The sequence below is a fragment of the Meriones unguiculatus genome, chromosome 8 (genome assembly GCF_030254825.1).
Source record: "Meriones unguiculatus strain TT.TT164.6M chromosome 8, Bangor_MerUng_6.1, whole genome shotgun sequence".
In the NCBI taxonomy this organism is placed as follows: Eukaryota; Metazoa; Chordata; class Mammalia; order Rodentia; family Muridae; genus Meriones; species Meriones unguiculatus.
In genome coordinates this window covers 112,210,081-112,232,209 of record NC_083356.1, presented here as the reverse complement: position 1 = coordinate 112,232,209, position 22,129 = coordinate 112,210,081, and the positions used below count along the sequence as shown (strand labels likewise).

At 41.5% G+C, this 22,129-nt stretch overlaps 2 long non-coding RNA genes across 2 annotated transcripts in view; one reads left to right on the top strand and one right to left on the bottom strand.

Moving 5' to 3' along the window:
* LOC132655927 (uncharacterized) overlaps positions 1–18,064 on the top strand; it is a 99,477-nt gene extending 81,413 nt beyond the window's left edge. Inside the window, exons 3-5 of the long non-coding RNA XR_009593888.1 lie at positions 1,924–2,079; positions 4,044–4,173; positions 17,797–18,064. This is a non-coding gene — a long non-coding RNA (uncharacterized LOC132655927). The remainder of the gene's footprint in view (positions 1–1,923; positions 2,080–4,043; positions 4,174–17,796) is intronic.
* LOC132655928 (uncharacterized) lies at positions 12,368–17,637 on the bottom strand. Its single transcript, XR_009593889.1, has 3 exons — positions 17,422–17,637; positions 14,450–14,679; positions 12,368–12,475 (listed from the first exon to the last, which is right to left on the bottom strand). It is a non-coding gene; the product is annotated as an uncharacterized LOC132655928 (long non-coding RNA).
* Positions 18,065–22,129: the final 4,065 nt, after the last annotated feature.

Genomic DNA, 22,129 nt, shown 5'->3' with positions numbered 1-22,129 from the left:
GACTACGGGTAATGAGGGAATGAAGAAGCAACAGACATACCGACACAGAAAAGCCGGGATGGGGTGCTCTGGGCTCTCACAGGAAGAAACCACAGCGCCCCAGAGCTCAGCATGTTTATTACATCGAGTTGTACAGGTTATTGCATACAGCTGAAAAAGGAGGTGGGGTTATTATATACAGATGAACTGCCTCTTTAGGCAGGGCTATCACATACAAATGAACAAGGAGACAGGCTTAGCTAACCCCAGCAGAAGCCGTCTCTCCAGGAGTGAAGTCTTCAGGCAGTAGACGTCAAAGGGAGAAGGCGACAGTGAACACATTTTGCACACACTGCTGACATTTGCACTCAGACTCCAGGAAGGCTTTGGCATCCCTCTGAGTGCCACTCAGGGAAGGCTTTGCCCTTATCAGTGGGCTGAGGCTTTGGCGACTTTGAGATGGCTGTGTCCGTGTCAGCAAAGCATATTCACTTAGGACAATACTCAGTCCCCACAACCCTAGGTAAAGCTGAGATACAACCCACAAAGGCTTGCCTGGTCACACGCCACCACCTGGTCATATCACCTTCCTCGGGCAGTGCCACCCATTGGAATTCAGATGGTGGAACACGTGAGCCAATGTGGGAACATTTCAGATCCAACTCATAATGATAAAGCATCTGTCTACACTACAGATGTTGACATAAACGCACAGGGCCTTGTTTTAGTTATACTTTTATCCCCCAGGTCCTACCCTGATGCCTGGGGCTTTAGGAGTACTCAACACACAGTTGCTGAGTGAAGAAAGAAATTAAAACGAGTTCTCTCATGTATTAATATCTCATGTATTAATATACAATACACTGTTTAACTTGTTACATGGTGCTGCCTCGTATGATTTGGAACCTGCATTGTACTCTTTCTGGGTCCTTTCCAGTCAACATTTTATGGCTTCGTGATTCTTTTCTTTATTTGATTGTTGTAGAAATGGAAACTCACTCCTTTCTTCTTTGGTTGTTACCTCTGCAGGATGCATACAGAGGCCACTGGGCACCAGGCCTCTTAGACGTCAGAGCTTATTTGTGTCCCTAATGCTGGATGGCACAGTGGAGGAGGATGTTGATGGAAGGGGCATCTCCTGGCTTTCAGTTTTTTGGGTCTACAGCAATTGTATTTTTATTAGAACATTTTCAGCACTTTCTCCTTTTTTCTGCTGAGCCTTTCAGAGAAAGTAGAATGCTGAATGGCTCTTTCAATAGGCAGCTTTGTCAGGGAATTTATGCTAAGCTACCTGGCATTGCTTTAGAACTACTGTGTGATGGCTTTTCTCCTGCTATGCCCCAAGGCTTCAACTTGCTGACCTAAAAATATGTATGTATATATCTATACATATGGATAGGTCCCAGTTTTTCCATGGCAGTCCTGGTTGATACCTGCTGCATGGTATGAATGTCAATGGTGTCGCGTTGACTTTCTTGATCACCTTGATTAGGCGATAAAGTGTAGCACATTCTTTAGCTTGAATCTTTTTCTCCTGAGTGCTCACTTGCCTAACTGTTGGAAGTACTCATTTCTCACAAGGCTGATATGAGGTACTGACAATAACCTCCTGTATCCCATGATTCTTCTCAGGCAGCAAGCATAGAGGGAAACTGTCTACTCGTTTATTTAAACCTTTTGAAGGGGAAATCAGTTGAATAAATCTGTGTTTAAAAAAATAAACAACAACAACAACAACAAACCAGGTGGCCTTTCTTTTCTAAGGACCAGTATGATAGAGTAAAAGTGATTATTATGATATAAATGTGTTTAATTAAAGAAACCCTACTAGTTTCCTGATGTGTAAGGACCAGTGTATAACCGAAGGCATTACTAAATACTGCAGACTCCTTTACCTTCCGGGAACTTTCTGTCTCATGCGTTTCCACATGTGCTTTCTTAAAGCCCACTTCAGGGATGCCTTCATGAGAAAAGACTTCAGGCTGCAAAGGTCATACCAAGTGCAGACATAACTCAGTCCAACGGGAACAATGGCAAGGGAATACTAGAAGAATAAGAGAAGCCAAGCACGTGGCATTCCCCAGGGATTTGGAATTGGAGGTAAGCGTTAACTGTGGGGGTAATTTCTGCAGGTAGGCATGTCTGCTAAAACTCTGTGGAGGAGGGTGTGATCTTTTATCTTTTAGTGAGCCCGCCCATTTTAAGCCAAATTAAAGGTGGGAGGCAAGGTTGACTGGGTCAGAGAGAATTTGAGGTCTGGGAGGTGAAGCAGTTTGATCTTTGCAGGTATCTGGTTTCCCATGGCATATGCTTTCATAGTGGGGTTTTTTTTAAAATATTACTTCAGAACTCGTATTTCTTTATAAAAGTTTTACACATAAGACAGGTAAGGATCAAATTGAAGGTAAAAAGAAATGTAATGATTCTTCAAGTTGTTTTCTCTCTTTTTCTTCCTCTTTCCTTTGCCATTCCCCCACCCCTAGTGGCATACAGAGCACAAGGATGAAAAAGTATTGTATGTGTATGAGATTGGCTACTGCTGTCTTGTTTGAACTTGCTGTCTTTCCCCAAGAAAACTGTAGGCTTTGACATAGCTATGAGACTCCAATTAAAAAGTGGGATACCGAGATAAACAGGGGATTTTCAACAGAGGAATATTGAATGGCAGAGAAACACTTAAAGAAATGTTCAACCTCCTTAGTCATCAGGAAAATGCAAATCAAAATGACCTTGAGATTCTATCTTTTACCCATCAGAATGACTAAGATCAAAAACTCAAGTGATAACACATACTGGAGAGGTTGTGGAGAAAGGAGAACCCTCCTCCACTGCTGGTGGGAATGTAAACTTGTACAGCCACTTTAGAAATCAATCTGGCGCTTTCTAAGACAATTAGGAATAGTGCTACCTCAAGATCCAGCTGTACCACTCCTACGCCTATATCCTGAAGATGCTCAGCCATACAACAAGGGCATTAGCTCAACCATGTTCATAGCAGCTTTATTCATAATAGCCAAAATCTGGAAACAATCTAGATGTCCCTCAACTGAAGAATGGATACAGAAATTGTGGTTCATTTACACAGTGGAATACTACTCGCAATTAAAAACAAGAAAAATCATGAAATTTGCAGGCAAATGGATGGAGCTATAAAAGGATCATCCTGAGTGAGGTATCCCAGAAGCAGAAAGACACCCATGGTATACACTCACTGATAAGTGGGTATCAACCATATAATATAGGAGAAACATACTAAAATCTACAGACTAAAATAGTCTAAACAACAAGGAGGACTCTATCTATACAAGATGCTTAATCCTCACTCAGAAAGGCAAACAGGATGGACATCAGAAGTGGGAGAAGACGGAGAACAGGAGAGGAGCCTATCTTAGAGGGCCTCTGAAAGACTCTACCCAGCATGGTATTGAACAGGCTGAGACTCATAGCCAAACTTTGGGCAGAGTGCAGGGAATATTATGGAAGAAGGGATGATAGAAAGCCCTGGAGGGGTCAGGAGTTCCATAAGGAGAGCAACAGAGCCTGGGACCCTGGGGGCCTGCAGAGACTGATGATTCAACTAAATCATTGATTTTAGGATGAATCATCATATTATTTAGTACTTTCGTATGCTACCACTTATTTAAGTGATTTCTTTATAATGTAATATATAAACATAAATATAAAGGTATAATGTAGCAATATTTCCATAAATATGTTGATATTTTAATATATGTATTTTTATTTGATTGTTGTGCTGGGAATTAAACCTCCATCTTCACGAATTCTGCCCTTGAGCGCTGCCTTTGATGTTTATTAACAGAGGTGTTTTGAACTATGTAGACAGGTAGTCACCATTTAGTGCTGTTATTTTTAGGGACATTGTTTAGTGTGAGAGAAAATACTTTTCTCATGCATCAATAAAAACATAACTAATGACTTCATTTCCATCCAGATCTCGTTCATTCTTAGGGATCCAAAAGCAATCTACTCACCTAAATGCAAGAATTGTAATTGTCCTCCCAGCCATGAGTGTCAATATTTTAAGCAATCATCAAATTCTACAGGTACAGTGTTACCACAGTCACACCTCAACTGAAGAGATGGCAATTGGACACACTCTGGGTTCTGCAAGACTTTGAAGACAGTATCAAAGCTGCCCTCCTGAATGGCAGAAATTGTGGAATGTCATTCAAGGTAGGAAACATTCTGACAACCGAATTCTTAACGTGTGAAATGATTCTCAGAGTCAGTCCGAAATCACAGTTGATATCTAACAAGTGCTGGCCTGCTTCAGGTGCGTTTCCACTCCTGACCCCAGGGGACTGTTCTTTCAAACAAGTTCTGCTATAATCTTTGACACACCATTTCTATATTTATTTTTTTCCTGCCCAGCATTCCTTCTGATGGGAACCCTCCTTCTCACCGATGCTTTGCCCATGTGGCTCATTTTCAACACTACTTTCTTCTACGTTAGGACTAGGGAGGCCGTGCAATGGATCCAGCCAGTATGCTTCATCAGATGGCAGTGACTGGTTTAGGGAGGACTGCAGAATCCAGGCCAGGCCCGAACATGACCTGTAGCAGGACACTGAGGATCTGTGATTTCTTTCTCTTGGGGAACAACGTTCTTTATGACCTTGGGAGCCGGCAGCTGTCGGCAGCTTGCTTTCTGATACTGGAACATTCCGGGCAAGCAGGACTGCATCCTGGAGAAAGGACAGGACGGCCCCTGCTCGACATCCAGCTAGCCCTGAAACAAGGGCTATTCCTGTTACACCATTAATGTATTTCATTCTAAATTAGGCAGATCAGCCACTGCAGCTGAAAACTGAAAGTGTCCTTATTCACATAGGTACAGAAACATTTTCTTTTCTGCCATGCTCCCTTCTGTCTCCACAGGACACATTCCCTGCAGGATATAGGCTGACATTCCATTATGGTCCTCACTCTGCATGGCTCTGAGCCTTCAAAGTCTCACTCCCACCCTTGACCCATTTCTCTGAATTGTTCTCCTATTGTACACTGATTTTATAGCTCATTTCAAAACCAGATGACGGTAGCACCATTTTTCTTCTGGGCCTGGTTCTCAGTGATGACTTATTTTGAGGCAGAATGGCTTTCTTTGACAGAAGCAGACTCCTCTCCTTAGGTCATAAATGTTTCTTTGCGGCTTCCACAGAGTGCTGGCCCGTTGTGGTCATGAGCACCTTAACTCTGAGCTCATCTGCAAAGTGTGGAGAACTGTGATAGCTATGACATCCCAAGGTCAACACTGTAAGGTCAACGTTAGCTATTCTGGCTTCTCTCTCTCTCTCTCTCTCTCTCTATATATATATATATATATATATATATATATCTGTCTTCTCTCTCTGGTGACTTGAGTGCTTCTACTGTAGAGATTTCACTCTCTTTTTATAACTGTAGTTAAATCATATAAGCTTTTGTGTTTTTTAATGGTGATAGGGAGAAGTTTTAGAGCCAGAGTAATCTTTCTAGCTCACATAATCTCAGATAATCTATGTCTGTCTGTATCAATGTATCTGTCAATGTGTCTACATGTGCTTATGTATCTATGTATCTATCATCTATTCATCTATCTTCAATCATCTACCCACCTACCATCTTTCTATCTACCTATTATCTATCTATCTATCTATCTATCTATCTATCTATCTATCTATCTATTTTCATCATCATTTATCTTCTATGTCTACCTCTATCTATGTTTCTGTCAATAATCTATTTCAATTTATTTATCTGATGTTTATTTCTCTGAGCATCTCATCCCTGAAATTAAGTTCCCATGAATTAGCAGTTGCCATTAGAAAGTTGCATGTCGTTTTATCTAAGCACTCTCCTGTCTGATTTTTATATTGAGTTTTTTTAATGTGTTGTCTCCACCCTTTAAGTGGATTTTTTAAAGATTTATTTATTATATATACAATGTTTTATCTGCATGTACACCTGTATGCCAGAAGATGGCATAAGATCTCATTACAGATGGTTGTGAGCCACTATGTGGTTGCTGGGAATTGAACTTAGGACTTGTGGAAAGGCAGGCAGTGCTCTTTTCCTCTGAGCCATCTCTCCAGCCCCCTATATTGAGTTTTATATATGCATGTTTTCTTAATATTTTTTCTCATTTTTTTTCCCATTTGCAAAATGTCTAAACTTAAAAATAGTCCTCTTTATCTAAGGAGGAAAACTTGGGATCCTTTAAAAACTAAAATCCCTCTAATATTGCAGACAAATCCACATATCTTGCACTAAAATAAAAATAAAGAAAACTCTGAAGGAAGAATGAGGATGGTGGGACAATTTATTACCGAAGAGTAAGAAGTTGGCCAGGTTCTGCCATCTCTTATAGGTTCAACATGTCTCTGTGGAATTCTTAGCTGCAGATAAAGTAATCTTGTTTGATTTATATGGCCTTGGTTTAGGGAAAGCACAGAGGAAAAGGTCTACACCAATTCTTTATCTTAGGCAGTTTGTTGGCAGCGTCTTTGTGTTCAAAAAGATATGGGCTCAGAAAAAGAAAATCTGAAGGGCTGCTCTCTGAGCTCCATCCTCAATGTGTGGTGCTATCTGCTGAGCTATATTAATCAGGAATTAAAAAAACAGTTTTATTAATACTTGAGAAAAGTGCCAGATTGATTGCCAGGAAGTTTGCAGCCTCTAAATGTAGCATAATTAACGAAATTAAGTCTCTTCTTTGCCTGCTTCTTATGCCTGCTGATGGTACACACTAGGAAGAGCTGCTGTCAGCCTGAAGAGGCCAGTCTTTGCACTTCTTAATGCCAAGGAGGAGGAAAAAGTGATTAAAGATCTGAATCTGAGGTAAAATCATTAAAAAAGTCATCAAATTTCATTTGTTATGTATCAGGTTCCTTCATCAAATTTATGAAAGCTGCAGATATATCACCAAAATGTGAAAACTGAATTTGGCAAAAATGATGCATCTGCTTTCCGAGCTGTTTTGAATCTCTGGAAGCTCATTTTGGCTAAGACACTGAAGGTGTTCCAATGGCAGTGCTAGGGAGAAACTTGGCTTTAGCGGCCCCAGACCATCCTCAGCCTGGAGCCCTGCTTTCTGGACCGCTGGGTGGGCTAACTCCTTGTGAGAACGGCCCACGTGCTGCGCATGAGCAGAATCCTCCCTTTCTTCCTCTCACTGGGCACTCGGGTGTGGTAGGAACAGACAGGACAGCTGAAACAGCCTGCAGCTGAGAACTACTGGAACTGAGACATTTAACATTCCAGTTTACAGAAAGTAAGACCTGAGCTGTTGTCTTCAGCGACGGTGTGCATTTGCGCATTGATTCTTCAGAGGCGCAAGCGGGAAGTGGAGACATCGTGGAAGAGGAGAGCAGCGCATCTCGCCTCCAGGAGAGGTGTGGGCTGTAGCACCACAGAGGCACCTGGAGCGGGCTCTACCCTGGGGAACAACAGAGGCCTCATTTACAACTGTTGCCCTAGGAGGAGGCCCTGAGCTGTTGATTCCTCTCTGCCGGCTCAGTGAATTATCCCTCGGGGTTTTGAACTGGCTGTATTTTGCAGAAGAATGGTCCATTGGCCCCATTGTCACCCAGGGGTGTGACGACATTTCCAACAGTACTGGCAGGGCATCCCATGTTGTGTCTGCTATCACCATTTGAGTTTGCTTTCTGTGACTGGGACCCAATCTCTTGCGTTGCTGTGTATGCAGAGGTTTGTCTTAGTGTGTGGGCCAAATATTGACAGCTGCCTGGTAGCTAAGAATGTTTTAAAGCAATTTAGACTATTGAAAAAAAAAAAAAAAGAAGAAGAAGAAGAAGAAAAAAGGAATACCAATAGCACGGAAATGGGGAAATTATATGATCCAAGCTTCAGTATTTATTGGGACTTTTTATTGACAATATCCGTGGACATCATTGCATTGCACATGCCTGTTTTCTTGTCGAAATAGTGAAATGGGAGTTTACGAAAGGAAGCATACACTGTGCAAGGCCAAAGTAATTGCTTTCTAGCTAGCCTGTTGCAGAAGCTAAGTCTGGATCTGTAGCAGCAACTGATACATCTGCTTTCTTTTCACATGACACTGTGAAATCATTGCACAATATTTTTTCTTTCCTCTTCCATGACCCTCTGCCCTCTGAGCATGAGTGTGTATATGGGTGTATTTTTAGGATTGTGTGTCTGGTGTTTCGATGAGTGCGTGTCTGTGGACACAGAAGCCCGTGTGCATATTTGCATGTAAGCCAGAGGTTGACATGGAGTGTCTTCCTCTTTCGCAACCCAGTTTCTTTTTAGATCTGTCTCTGGTTCTGGCGATCACCGATTCTGCAAGTCTAGTTGGTCCCAAGCCTCAGGGATCCCTTTTCTGTTTCTCCACCACTGGGATGACAGATGTGTTTATGTGTTTACTACCATGTCTACACTTTTCACAAGGTTTCTGGAGATCCAGCCCCAGTCCCCCTGCTTACGTGGTAAACACATTACAAACACAACGTCTCTCTAGCCCATCCTTCCCTATTCGAAGGGGAGCTTCCAAATGGCTTCAAATGTGTATTATGTAGTATTAACCCAAGAACCTTCGTTCTCTGGGTTGTCTTCTTTTACATGCATTTAATTTTATCAGCCTCTTTTTAAAGTGTTGTTCTCAGAATAGAATATGCTTTACCACATGTGACCTGAATAGTGAGAATAATAATGACAATATTTTCAGAGTGAGATATTCTGTTTTTTCAAATGCACCCTGACTCCATTAGGCTTTTTGGAAGGCTCATTATCATGTCACCTCATAATAAGCCTTGCATCAACTAAAATCCATTTTTGCATAAATTAGTATATATATATATATATATATATATATATATATATATAAAATCATTAAGTATTTCTCCCTCAACAAATTTTAACTATTAATAGCCACTTGAAGTTTCTTCTTTAGTGATTTTAAAGTTTAATACTCATTGCTTTAAATGAAATTCTTTGTGCTTATATTCAATGGACCAAAGTTTGGGACCCAGTTGGTCTTTATTTAACAGCCTTAATGTGGATTTAGTAAAGATCAAACCTGATTTTCTGTGCACTATGTTATAAGGTGAGGTGAGCTCCTTCAGGCAGATTGAATGGCGAGCTCTATTGCTTTACTCTTGTTGTGGAATGTAAGTTACTGCTTGCTGTGGCCTCCTATTGGGTTCACAGTAAAGCACTTTTCTGCTTTTTGCCTTAGGACTTGGTCACATGACTTGATTTGACAAACTGGATAGCAGAAGATGATAAGCCACAGGAAATGCAACAAAACACGTTAGGTTACCAGGAAGGCACTGACCCCTTTTATGGAGCAGGATGAGAATGCTCACATTTGTCCCATAGAATTTCCAACTATCTAGGGGCTGCTGATGTGTCTGCCATTTTCTTGGTTTCTGGACTGGACTGTTTATTGCTGTTATTCTATCTTTGTTAATACCACAGGAGCAGGCCTTTTACTTTCTAGATCTGCATACCAAGAGCAGAGTTGAGGTAGGACAAGACTTTGGTCTGATGATATATTTGGATGAACTAAGAGCCTTTGGGGAGGATGAATGTGTTTTGCCAAAAATAGGTGTCTTTTCGGTGTGTGTGTGTGCCTGTAACAAAATACCACACACTAAGAATCTGTAAAAAGCAGGATTTTGTTGTGCTCAGATGTGAGACCTGGGAGACTAAGACATGGTGTTGCCATCTGGTGTCTGGTGAGAGAGGTCTCAATGCTCCTGATGTCTCTGGTGTCTGGTGAGAGAGGTCTCAATGTTTCTCATGTTGGAGAAGAGCTGAAAGGCAAGGGACCAGCACGCTGTCATCCCTTGGCTGGAGAGTGAGAGGGTGGAGAGGGCAAGCCAGCTCCAACAAGGCCCTTCTACATTAGCGCTCACACATCCAGATGGGCAGAAACTTTCCTCATTGTAAACTCTGTTTGGTAAGCTTCCTTTTTCAACACCATTGTTTAGGAGATTCAGTTTGTAATTCCTGAGTCTTAGAGACAGTCCAGATCATAGCAGTAGTGACATTAAGTACTATAAAGAGGATGAGTTGTGGAGATTAAATTGGTTTTCCCACTTAAAAAAAAAGAAAACGACTTCCCTGTAGTAACATTATCATGGCTTCATCAAATGACTGACAAACTATAGCTCGTGTGCTAAATACAACTGCGGTGTCAGTGTGAGGGGTGTGGAGTACAGCGTTCAGCTAATGATTGTCTTAAAATTTTTCATAAGATAATATGCAGAAGAACTGAACTTGGCTTGCAAAATCCAAGATATATTTTGTGTGGCTTTCTACCAAAAAACAGTTGCTAACTCTGGCCTAGCCAAGGCAAGATGTTCTGGTTGCCTTTTGCCTTCTGACTATACCATGTGACTTGCTTGGGCCAATGGGATGTTGACAGACTGTGACGTGAACAGAGACTTGGACAGAGCCTCAGGAGTTTGGGCCTTTGTGGCTCTTTTTGCAGATTTGGGACAATTTTATGTGCACAATAAGACGTATGCAGAAAAATACAAAAATGTGTAGCTCAGTAATTTACTACAAAAGTAGACATAAAATTATCACCTAGGTCAGGAGAGAAAAAAAAATCTGGGCACAGGGGTCCTTTCTGAGACTGATACTCCAACCAGGGACCATGCATGGAGATAACTTAGAACCCCTGCGTAGATGTAGCCCATGGCAGCTCAGTGTCCAAATGGGTTACATAGTAATGTGAACAGGAATTGACATGAACTCAGTGGCTGGCTCTTTGATCACCTCCCCCTGAGGGGGGAACAGCCTTACCAGGCCACAGAGGAAGACGATGCAGCCGGTCCTGATGAGTCCTGATAGGCTAGGGTCAGATGGAAGGAGAGGAGGACCTCCCCCATCAGTGGACTAGGGGAGGGGTATGGGAGGAGATGAGGGAGAGAATAAGGGAGGTAGGATGGGAGGGAATGAGGGAGGGGCTACAGACAGGATACAAAGTGAATAAACTGTAATTAATATAAAAAATAAAAATAAGAAAGAACATGTATGTATGTAACAACAATGGAAAATGAGGCCACAAATTTGAAAGAGAGCAAAAAGGGGTAAAAGAGAAAGTTTGGAGGGAGAAAGGGAAAGGGAAATGTTGTTATACTCTCAAAAATAAATCAAATAGTTTCATTTTATTTTTAATTTTTCTTTTATTGAAAATAGATTTTTCATACAATTTATTCGGATTATGATTGTCTAGTTTCTTCCTATTTCTCATCTCATCCTCTTTCTGTCTTTCCTTAAAAAACAGTTATCTAAGGAACAGTAAAATAAGATGCAAAACAGAAAGAAACAAATAAGACAGAACAAACTAAAAGAAGAAAAAAAACCAAATAAAAAGCACAAAAGCACAAAACCACATATAGATGCAAAGACAGAAGGATTCCCATAAAAACACAAAGCCAGAAACCACAGGGGGCTTCAGAAAGACTACCCATCAGAGTATTGAAGGAGATACTGAGACTCATAGCCAAATCTTGGACAGAGTGCAGGAAACCTTATGGAAGAAGAGGGAGATAGAAAGACCTAGAGGGGACAGGAACTCCACAAGGAGAGCAACAGAGCTAAAAAAAACCTGTGTCCAGGGGGTCCTGCAGAGAGCTATACTCCAACCAAGGCCCATGAACAAAGAGGACCTAGACCCCCTTCTCAGAGGAAGCCCATAAGCCGCTCAGTTTCCAAGTGGGTTCTCTAGTAAGGGGAACAGGGACTGTCTTTGACATGAACTCAGTGGCTGGCTCTTTCATCACCTCCCAGTGAGGGGGGAGCAGCTTTGCCAGGCCACAGAGGAAGACAAAGCCGCCAGTCTTGCTGAGACCTGATAGGCTAGGGTCAGATAGAAAGAGAGGAGGTCCTTCCCTCTCAGTGGACTAGGGAAAGGGCACAGGGTAGAAGAGAGAGGGTGGGTGGAACTGGGAAGAGATGAGGGGGAAAAAACTAGTAAGAGTTATACAAAATTTCCAATAGAATCTCTGCCCCATTACTTGCTTGCTATGCTCATCTTTGTCCATTAGATGCTGTTACTTTGCAAAACAGTCTAAATTTCTGTTTTTTTTTTTTTTTTTTTATACTTTGGCTGCTTTCCTGCCACATGAAAATGGAGCTTCCCAGTTGTTACTTTATATATTTCTTATCTCAGACTTGAGACCATTCATTCATCCCCAAGGTTGGCTTTCTTTTAATAAAGAACTTGCTATTAGAGACACAACATGAACGCTTAGCTTGTATTACTCTCAGAGACACAGGAAAGAGATGAGACAATAAATACTGTGCATATTGATTTTTTGCAAACATTTGACAATAAATGTAAATGAGCTCATAAAATAGTTTCATTTTATTTTTAATTTTTCTTTTATTGAAATAGGTTTTTTCATACAATTTATTCTGATTATGATTTTCCCTACCCTAACTCCCCAGTTTCTTCCTGTTTCTCTTCTCATCTTCTGTCTCTTCTTAGAAAACAAACAGTTATCTAAGGAACAATAGTAAAATAAGATATAAAACAGAAAGAATCAAATCAAAATAAGACGAAACAAACAAATTAAAAGAAGAAAAAGAGCCAAAGAAAAAGCATGAAAAGCACAAATAGATGTAAAGACACAATGAATACTATAAAAACACAAAACCAGAAACCATAAATATATATTAAAGGACCTATAAGGTTTAAAAATAACGTCTGTCGATGGAACATTATGAGACAGAGAATTGAGTTCTTTGCCACTGAGTTTATTCTGTGTTGGCCACCTAGTGAGCCTGTTTTGGAGAAAACTAAGTCTTCATTTGCAAATGGCCATCAGCTGAAGATAGCTTTTGGATTAGGAGTCATGGGATGTGCCCACTTCTCTCAGCTCTAGGGCCCTGTGTGTGCTGCCTTGACTCTGAAATCATGTTTGTCATTCCTGCTGGGGCTAAAGGGCCTTGTCTTCTTGGTGCCCCCATCACCTTTGGCTCTTAATGTTCTTTTCACTTCCTCTCCCACAGTATTCCTGAGCCCTGAGGGGAGGGGTTTGGTGGAGATATCCCTTTTAGGGCTATTCCAATGTCTCCCACTCTGTGCACATCCTCTGGCTGTGGGTCTCTGTGTCCGGATTCTCCCTGCTGAGGCTTGAGCCAGGCACTATCAGCAGAGTAGAATCTGTCAGCAGAGTAGAATCTCATCAGTACTAGTTTTATTGCTACGTTCCCTTAGCAGAACAGCAGTATTTAGTTCTCTCATAGGTCCCGGGCCTATCTCGTTTCAGGCCACCTGAGCAGTGCCGTACATGGGTTCCTACTCCTGCCTGGAGTACGTCTTAAATCCAGTCACTATGGCTGCCTCCTTCCACTAGCTTTGTGTCACTGTTGCAGCAGCCTGTCTTGCAGGCAAATCACCAGTGTAGACGGAAGAGTTTGCATGTAGGTTGGTGTTTTCCTTTCTCTTTCGGTAGCAGCCACAGCACTTTCCAGTACCATAAACACTAGTCCATAGGGGTGTGGGCTCTTCTCCAGGTTTACTGAGTTGTGTAGGTGTTGTCCTCAGCATTGGGACCTTATGGTTAGTTTATGGCCTTGGCAACAGCCGAGGTAGTTTTGGGGTTGCCATGGGACTCTCTTGGCTTACAGCTTGATTAAATGTAACCCGCTACTGGGACTGGAAGCTTCATTTATAGACAAGAGCTGTTAAGCGGGGGCTCTGTTTCCATGTTATTTGGTGATTTTTTTTAGATCACCGTTTTCTATGTATATACTTTAGGAAGCTTCTACTTCATTGGGTCTCTACATGACCCCTTGAATGGCTCTTAGCTCTAGCCTGTCTTCCTTCCCCTCTCTGTCTGATACTCCTGTTACAGTTCCTCTCAACCTTAACTATACCCATAACTATCCATTGTATTTTCCCTTCCTAGGGGCATTTTCCTTCTCCGATAGTCCCTTATTCTATTTGTAAACCCTGTGGTTATATGGAGAATAGCTTTCTTATTAATGATGTAACAGCTAACATTCACATCTAAGCAAATCCTATACTTGTCTTTATGGGCCTGGTTTATCTCATTTTTTTCTAGTTCCATCTATTTAACTTTGAATTTTATGATTTCATTTTTTTAATGGTTGAGTAATATTCCATGGTATAAATATACCATATTTTCTTTATTTATCTGTTGAGGGACATATAGGTTGATGCCAGTATCTGGCTGTTATAAGTAGAGTAGCAATGAACATGGTTGAGCGAGTCTGTGGCAGGATGAAATGTCCTTTAGTATGTGCCCAGGAGTGGGACAGCTCTGGAAGTAGACCGGTTCCCACCTCCCTGAGGAACCGCCACACTGATCTCCACCGTGGCTGTACAAGCTGCGCACTTTAATGCCTATCTCTGGCTTCTGCAATGACCAGTTTTGGTAAACAGGAGTGGGGGTGAGGAAATGGGGTTGGTAGGGAAGCTACAGATAGACAGCTACTGTGAGAAACATACCAATAATCATCGCATAATTGAACTCAAGCAGGAGCAGTAGGCCTGAAGTGCTCAAGAAGACCTGGGTAGGGAAATGGTCTGGTCGACAGAGAGCATTTGGTTGGAGTGCTCCACACTGGGATTCTGAGGTTAAGTGGTCACTTCCGGAAGGATGAGTACCATCAGCTTGATCTTCCTTTGTTACAATCTTTCTTCAACAGCTTTCTAGATCTGGAGTCCATGTTACCTATCTGTATGAAAAGCCATTCATGCAATAAAGATTGAAGGTAGACAAAAGTTAGAATTTTCTTCAACCATTCACATATATGCAAAATATTTTGTTGGAGCAGACAGGTTTCTGTCATGAATACGTGGCTTGGTTTGTGTTAGTGAATCATGGGTTAAGTGTTAAGTATGTAGGGCTTGCTCTTTGCCTGTCTCGTTGATAGTACCACAATCTGCTACATTCTTTATCATTTGACTTAGTTAAGATTGCACTAGGATGCAATAAGGATGTGCTTGGGTTATATCTGTTTAGCATATGTAAGTCCTTGAGCTTGAGCTACCGTTTCACATTAGGGGAAAAATTATTACTCTTAAAAACCTCATACTTAATTTGTATATACACATTTTTCACCTTACAACAGTGCCTTTCTGGGAAATAGCTAAAAAAATGTTGCAAAGAATATTCCATTAAGTAGGTTAAGACTGAACTGCATAATCCCTATTCCATTTTTCTCTTGGTCTCTGGCCACGCTCTTGTTCTTTTTGCTTGGATACCCTGGAACTTAATTGGATTTCTCCCTCTCTCCCGTGCTAGCTTTCCCCCTCCCTAATAGGTCTCCTTCCTTCTCTTTACCACCTTCCTTCTTACAAAATTTCAAAACTGATTTCCACAAGGAGGTGGAATGCTCCTCCCACGAGGCGCAAGAACATGTAGCCTGTATATTCTACCGTGTTTCATAATCACACTCATCTTCCTCACTGGACAGAGACTCCACGAGACCAAGGCCTGTGTTTGCTTTGGCCATGCTCTCGACTAAGTGTTCAGGCACATATGTGCATGCGTGTTTGTTTTTTTTTTTTTTTAACTTATGTATTATTTATACAACGTTCTACCTGCACATCAGAAGAGGGACCATATCTCACTTTAGATGGTTATGAGCCACCATGTGGTTGCTGGGAATTGAACTCGGGGCCTTTGAAAGAACAGCCAGTGTTCTTAACCTCTGAGCCACCTCTCCAGCCCGCAACCGCGTGTTTGGTTTTTTGAGACAGGGACTCATGGAACCCAGCCTGGCCATGAATTCTGCAAAGCTGATCCTCATGTCCTTGTCTCCCTTGTGCTGGGATTGCAGCCATGTACCTTCATGTCCAGCTTGTAAGCAATGATAAAAGAGCAGGAAGAATGCAAACAACCATTACATCAGTGATAGGGAAATCTTCACTAGGGATATAAAGTTGAGCTATCTTGCAAGATGGACGCTAGTTCTCCTCAAGGAACTATATGGAATTATGGGAGGGCATTCAGCAAAGCAAGAGCTACACATTGATAGACACACAGATAAGGGCAGAAAGGAGAAGCACTGAGAGCTGATGTGTCAAGGGAATGGTGAAAAATGGCTGTAGTGCCCTGCAGCTCAGTGTTTCCACTAGGAGAAACTGTGGTATTAACTCCCACAGCATTATTAGGAATATTCAAAAAACTTAAGCAAAAAAGGTCACCTTCTTATTATAGGAAAAAATTAAAGATTTGAAAAAATGAGAACAGAGTCAGGGGCTTCCTGTATCAAAGTGTCTCAGTCTGCCCTGCAGGGATGAACAACATATTAAGCAGAGGCAAGAAGGAACATTAGGGAATGAGAGAAAATGCTGCTCTTGTATAAGCTCTATCCCCAGGATATGGTGGCTGATGGGAGGAAAGGGAGAGGGTTGTGTGGACGCAGGCGGATGATGGACTCTCCTGCCTGTGCGAGGTGGAAATGTGTAGATGCTGGAAGAAGCAGAAGGAGAAGAGGTGATTCTACCACTGGGAACCTTGCACATTTCACAGATGCCTGTCACAGCTTTTTGATTATTATTTTTTTCACGTAGCTTTGAGGCATAGAGGAAGAAGAGTCACAAAATTGACGCAAGGAATACTTTTAACTTGAGAGAGGTCATCACTAATAAATTTTACTTTAGGCATTTTAATTTGGGATAGAGGTTGTCTTTTTTTTTTTTTTTTTCAGGAAAGTTTCTTCAGAGAGAGAGATTTTCTATCTCTACTCTAGAAAGTAACCAGTAGGTGAGGTTTCATGCTAAGTTCCAAAAATGGCTGAGGGTGAGATGTGTGGGGATGTCAGAACAACATGCTCCAAGGCCCGAGGGCTCGGTGGAGGCTTCGTGTATTTAAGCTACGATAGGAGACCCACAAAAGTGCTGGCAGACCGCGAGTGGATGGGGACAGCTGCACCCCTGTCCGTGGCAGACGTAAATATCATGGTTCTAGTTTGAAGTAATAGGTACAACAAATTGATTTAATTCGTCAGTTCCAAAGCCCATGCTTCTCTCTAATGCTAGAGAGTGTAAAAGTTAAGCACATTTCAGATATGAGCCGGCAACTGTGGCCTCTGTTCCTGCAGCCGACACAGCGTGCTATTTCTAATAGGTTTCTTTCATTTCTAATTCACATCCTTCAACCTGAAATAAAAGCAGTTAATTGGCTTTTAAAGGAATATTGCCTTAAAACAAACTCTTTAATAAGTAGCATGGGTATCTCACTCTCTACAAGAAAGTCAAATTTCCCAAGACTCAGAAGACCTGAGTTATTCCCTGGCTCTCCTGGGGCTGGACTGTAGTTGTGCTCAGTCTCTAGTGGCGTTTTTTGCCATTATCAGTGTATCATCCTCCTCCCACTGGCACCCCGCATTGGAAAGCTGTGCAGACAGATGTTATCATATCTGCAAAAGGCTAGAAAGAAAATCTCTTCATAAATATGAAAGAATAACTACCTCTGACTTGGCCCGGGAAGCGCTCCTTCACTGCTGGATGCAATCTGATCCCAGTACACTCTTTCTCCAGTGTGTCCAAGCACCTAGCTGGAAATCATAACTAAGAAAGATTTGCTCCTGGAGGGTCTTTCTGATTGCAGGTGTCATGGCAGCCTCTGAAGAAGATGAAGGGACAGAGTATTTGTGGGATGAGAAGCTTGCGCTGGCTCTTGCAGAGAAGCGAGAACTTACCAAATGACATGGCTCCTGACTGAGGAGCAACCAGGCAGGCTCCCGGTGATTGGGTACCTCAGCCTGCCTGTTCACCAGCTGTTCACAGCTTAGAGCTAATCCATCTCCCTGCACTCAGCATTCTGCTCTTGGGTTTATTTCCAGGAACAGCAAACCTTCAGGACAATGACAAACAGAGGTGGACCTTCTCAGGTGTTCTTAAGCACGGGTGCAGCATCCGGCAACAATCCATCCATCGCTGACAAGTGAAATCACTTAACTGGATACTGAGATGCGATTGGGATGAGCCATCAATGGGAGAGTAAGAAATCCAAGGCTGCTGACCTGCTCAGGATGAGTTTCAGTTACATGCTGGCAAAGTCTCTGGTTTAGCATGCTGGATTTGGTATTAAAAAGTAGTTTAAAAACAATGCAGGCATTCCTGATGAGACCGGATAAGCTAGGGTCAGATGGAAGGGGAGGTGGACCTCCCCTATCAGTGGAGTAGGAGAGGGGCATAGGGGGAGAAGGTGAGGTAGGGTGAGATTGGGAGGGGACAAGGGAGGGGGCTACAGCTGGGATACAAACAAATAAATTGTAATAATAAAAAAAAAACAAAAAAACAAAATAAAAATTCATAGTTTTAGCCATGGACCCAAACTATATCTAATGTATTTACCTCTTTCTCTTAGCTGGGCTAAAAGAATACATTTTACAAATTAAAAAATAAAATCTTAAAATTGGAGCTATGTATATTGTATTTATTGCAGTATGGATCACTACTCAGTAAAAGCAAGGAAGAAATTTTAGAGTGGCACATTTAACATTACAAACAATTAATTTTTTGTTTGACTATTTTGCCAAATGTATAAAAAAAATCTAAATGGCACTTTTATTCTTTAAAAAGGGGTGGCTCCAGTGTGCTAGCATTTTGGATGGTCTACTTATTGGGTTTATATTGATATTTGGTCTTGAAACACTTTGGATAATGTATGTGCCCATTAAGATGATCTTTAAATTGCTGGGGTCATTTCTACCTTGCGGCTCATTCGTGGGCCTTCCATTACAGGGGCTGGTGCCACATGGGAATAGAGCCTTTCCTCTCTTTCTGCTTTGATGATCAACTGAGAAGTTTCACTTATTCTTATGCTTACAGTACTGCGTAGGTTGGATGTGATGAGAAAGAAAGCCTTTCTGTTTGTACCTGATTTTACAGCACCATTTCTACTAAGTAACATTTGGGTGTAATGAGGTGATTTTTCTTTTTTAGGGGAAAACAATCTCAATTTGAGTGCTCAACAATAGCATACGTGATGTTTGAATAACAAAAGGTAAACTGTTAACATTTCTTTCTATAAACTGAAGTCGTAGGTGACTCATGAAGAAGTTAGGGTGTTCCAGGGTCAACTTCTGAGGTGTGCTTATCACATTAATGTGTGACTTTTCCCAGGAGGCGTCTGAACATATATCTGTTCATCCCAGATAGGGCATTAGCATCAAAACACAGACGTCATCTCACTGATGTTTGCTGTAGCGAATCAGTGAGTTTGCTGGGGTTTTGGGAGCATGGGTGACTCAACGGTTGCATCCCTGGATAGCCCACTTATATAGGCCATGACTCGTTCCTTAATCCGACTTCTCCCTGTTGCCCCTCGGTGTGGTGCCAGTTGCTTCCCATGATCTGAACTCTCCGAGCTCCTTTTGCGCACAGTGACATTGGCTAGAACCCTGAGGTTGGTCACTTTTCTACAGCTTTTCCGTAGCTTGTTATTATGTAGCATTTATGGGATCATTATGGTGACTGTAGAGTTGGCAGTTTTTCGAAGTCTGTGTCTAAAGTTTTAGATGGATTGTGTTTTAGGTTTGACACACCTAATGGCCAGCAGCAGCAGCAGCAACAACAACAACAAACAAAATGGATCAACAGTATATAACAAGACATTTCTTTCTCTTAACTCTTGCTATTAGGGAACACTCAGGATAGGTTGCCCTCATAGCTTGTGCTCACTGGTCTAGGATAATGCTGAGCATTAGCGGTACCAACCATCACCTCAGTCAGCAGTTCAGTTTGGGTCCATTTCACCACGGGGCACGGTTAGAGTGACTTTCTCCTGTGAGTTTCTGAGGACGTAGCATTGTAGCAGAGAGTAGGCACTGTTTGAAAAGGCTAAAATCTGTAGTGAGAGTTACAGAAGAATAATTGTGAATGTGAAATGATTTGTTGTATTCTTTCCATATAGTAGATGCACAGTAGTTGCAAATCAAGGCTTTTCTAAAATAATAATAGGAGAACTACTTTTCCTTTGTAAAGAAATCTGAATACTGAATTTTGGTTGTTTGTAATTGAATATTTTGCATATATTATCGGGAAACTTACCAGGGCTAATTTCCACATAAGCAGTTTTAGATCAATGATATGTTTTCATCTTGTGCATGCTAGATGTCAGCCATTCTTAAAGCGTACATTTTAGTATATAGTAGCAATTGTTTTCTTTGGCTTGGAAGCAAACACCTTTGCAAATCTTTTCCTCTGTTTCATTGGGAAGTTAACGAATGGAAATGCAGAAGGGATCTGTCAGGATGCTATTGTGGGTCACAGCATGAGATTTTATATTATCATACAGCACCATGTTCAGACCTTCTCCCGCATAGGAAAGAGCAATAATTACTTCATTAGCTACATAAGGGAGTCATAGGTCTTAAGCATAAGTTGATTCTGATTCTCAAGGATGTTATTAAGCTGTCAAAGCCTGTCAATATGCTCTGTGACAACAACATGTAAAGTTCCATTAAAGGGTCATTAGCCGGGTCTTCGAGCGCATGCCTAGCATTTTATCTGCAGTTCCTAATGGAGCGTTGCTCAAAACAGGAGTTAAGTCAGACGTCTCCTGAACTTTAATGCTGTTAGAACTTTGCTATTGGAAGAAAGTATTAGGTTTTCTTTCTTTCTTTTTTTTTTCTTCAGGTTTTCACTTCTATGTGAGACAAAATGAAACTGCAGTTAAATAGAACCATTGCAATTTCCAAATCTTGACATTTAAACATATTATGTCTTAGAATCTGGTGAGCTGTGAGGATCACCTACGGCTGATGACATAGTAGTTTGTATACAGAGATTTAAGTACTCCTTTGATGCCAACAGTCATTAAATTTTGCTTTTTCTTCGATAGATTAATTTTCCTCTAGAGGAAAAGGAAGGACAATTTGTGATGAAAACTTACTTTTTCCTTTATTACACTGTCAATTGCTAAGATTGGTGGTATTTTCAAATAACAGTGTCCAACGAGAAAGCCACACACACACACACACACACACACACACACACACACACACACTTTGCTTTCTGTAGAGAGATCTGACAACCTTAGAAAGGAGAGAGTGATTACCAATTTTCTGACTGCCATAAATATAACGGAAGGTGCCAAATTGATGGGCTCAGCACTGTACGTGGTGGCAGCTGGGAGCCACACAGCTTAGTTCTTCATTTAAATGGAAGACAGGCAGAGATTAGAGCCGTTCTATCATTCCAGTGAACACCAGGAAAGGTTATTTGAGACAAACGGGAATCACGAGTTGTTCCTGCTGAAAACAATAATAATAGTTGGAAGTGCCAAAAAAGCTCTGCAGAACCTCGACTAAGGAAATGTAATTTCAGATGCTCAGTCCTCATATTTTCAAAAAGGTAACTCAGGGGTAGATTGAAAACAGATAAATACCAGGTGAGGACACCTTCTGGAAAGTTCAGGTAGGATCATCCAGATGGAAGAGACCCAGGTATAATTTGTCTGAGAAGACCCTGAGAGTTGAGACCGCATTCACCTGATGGAGGGAGATGCCGGGAAGATGTGTACAGCTGCCAGGAAAGGATTAATTATAATCGTGGGTGCTGAGCCAAGTGAAAGAGGAGAAGTTGCAAAATAACCTTGGAAGTCAGCATGAGCAGAGCCTGGAGGGTGATGGTTCTGCACAGGAATTATAGCAGGGGGGACTTTAAGCAGCTAACAAGGCATCATACACAGCAGAGGAAAATTACCTGTTACTTAAAATTCAAGTCAAAGGCTCCTTTTGGACTTAAAAACAGAACACGATCTCTAGCCTGAATAATATCTAATAAAAAATTAACTAATTTATTTAAAGAGTCTGAGCTGGTCCCCTGACCACTGCTGCTTAATTAGACGCTGATTGCTGATTATGCTGAACTTTTTTTTTTTTTTTTTTTTTTACCTTGTAGCTTCCAGTGGTGTGCTCTGAAACTTACTTCTACTTTGCTATTGATAGTAACTATTCACTAGAAGGCTGGAAAGAAGCCGGAGCTATAAAAGATTTATGGGGTATCTTTGGCATGGAAAGTTTGTCATTTGGGGATAAGAGTGACTCCTAGAAAAGTTGACAGGAAGTATTAGCAAACTTGTTCACATGATATGAATTAAGAAGACTTTGCCTTAGCTGATCACACACATGGCTTCAAGGGTGATTTGATTAGACTGAGCTGCTGCAG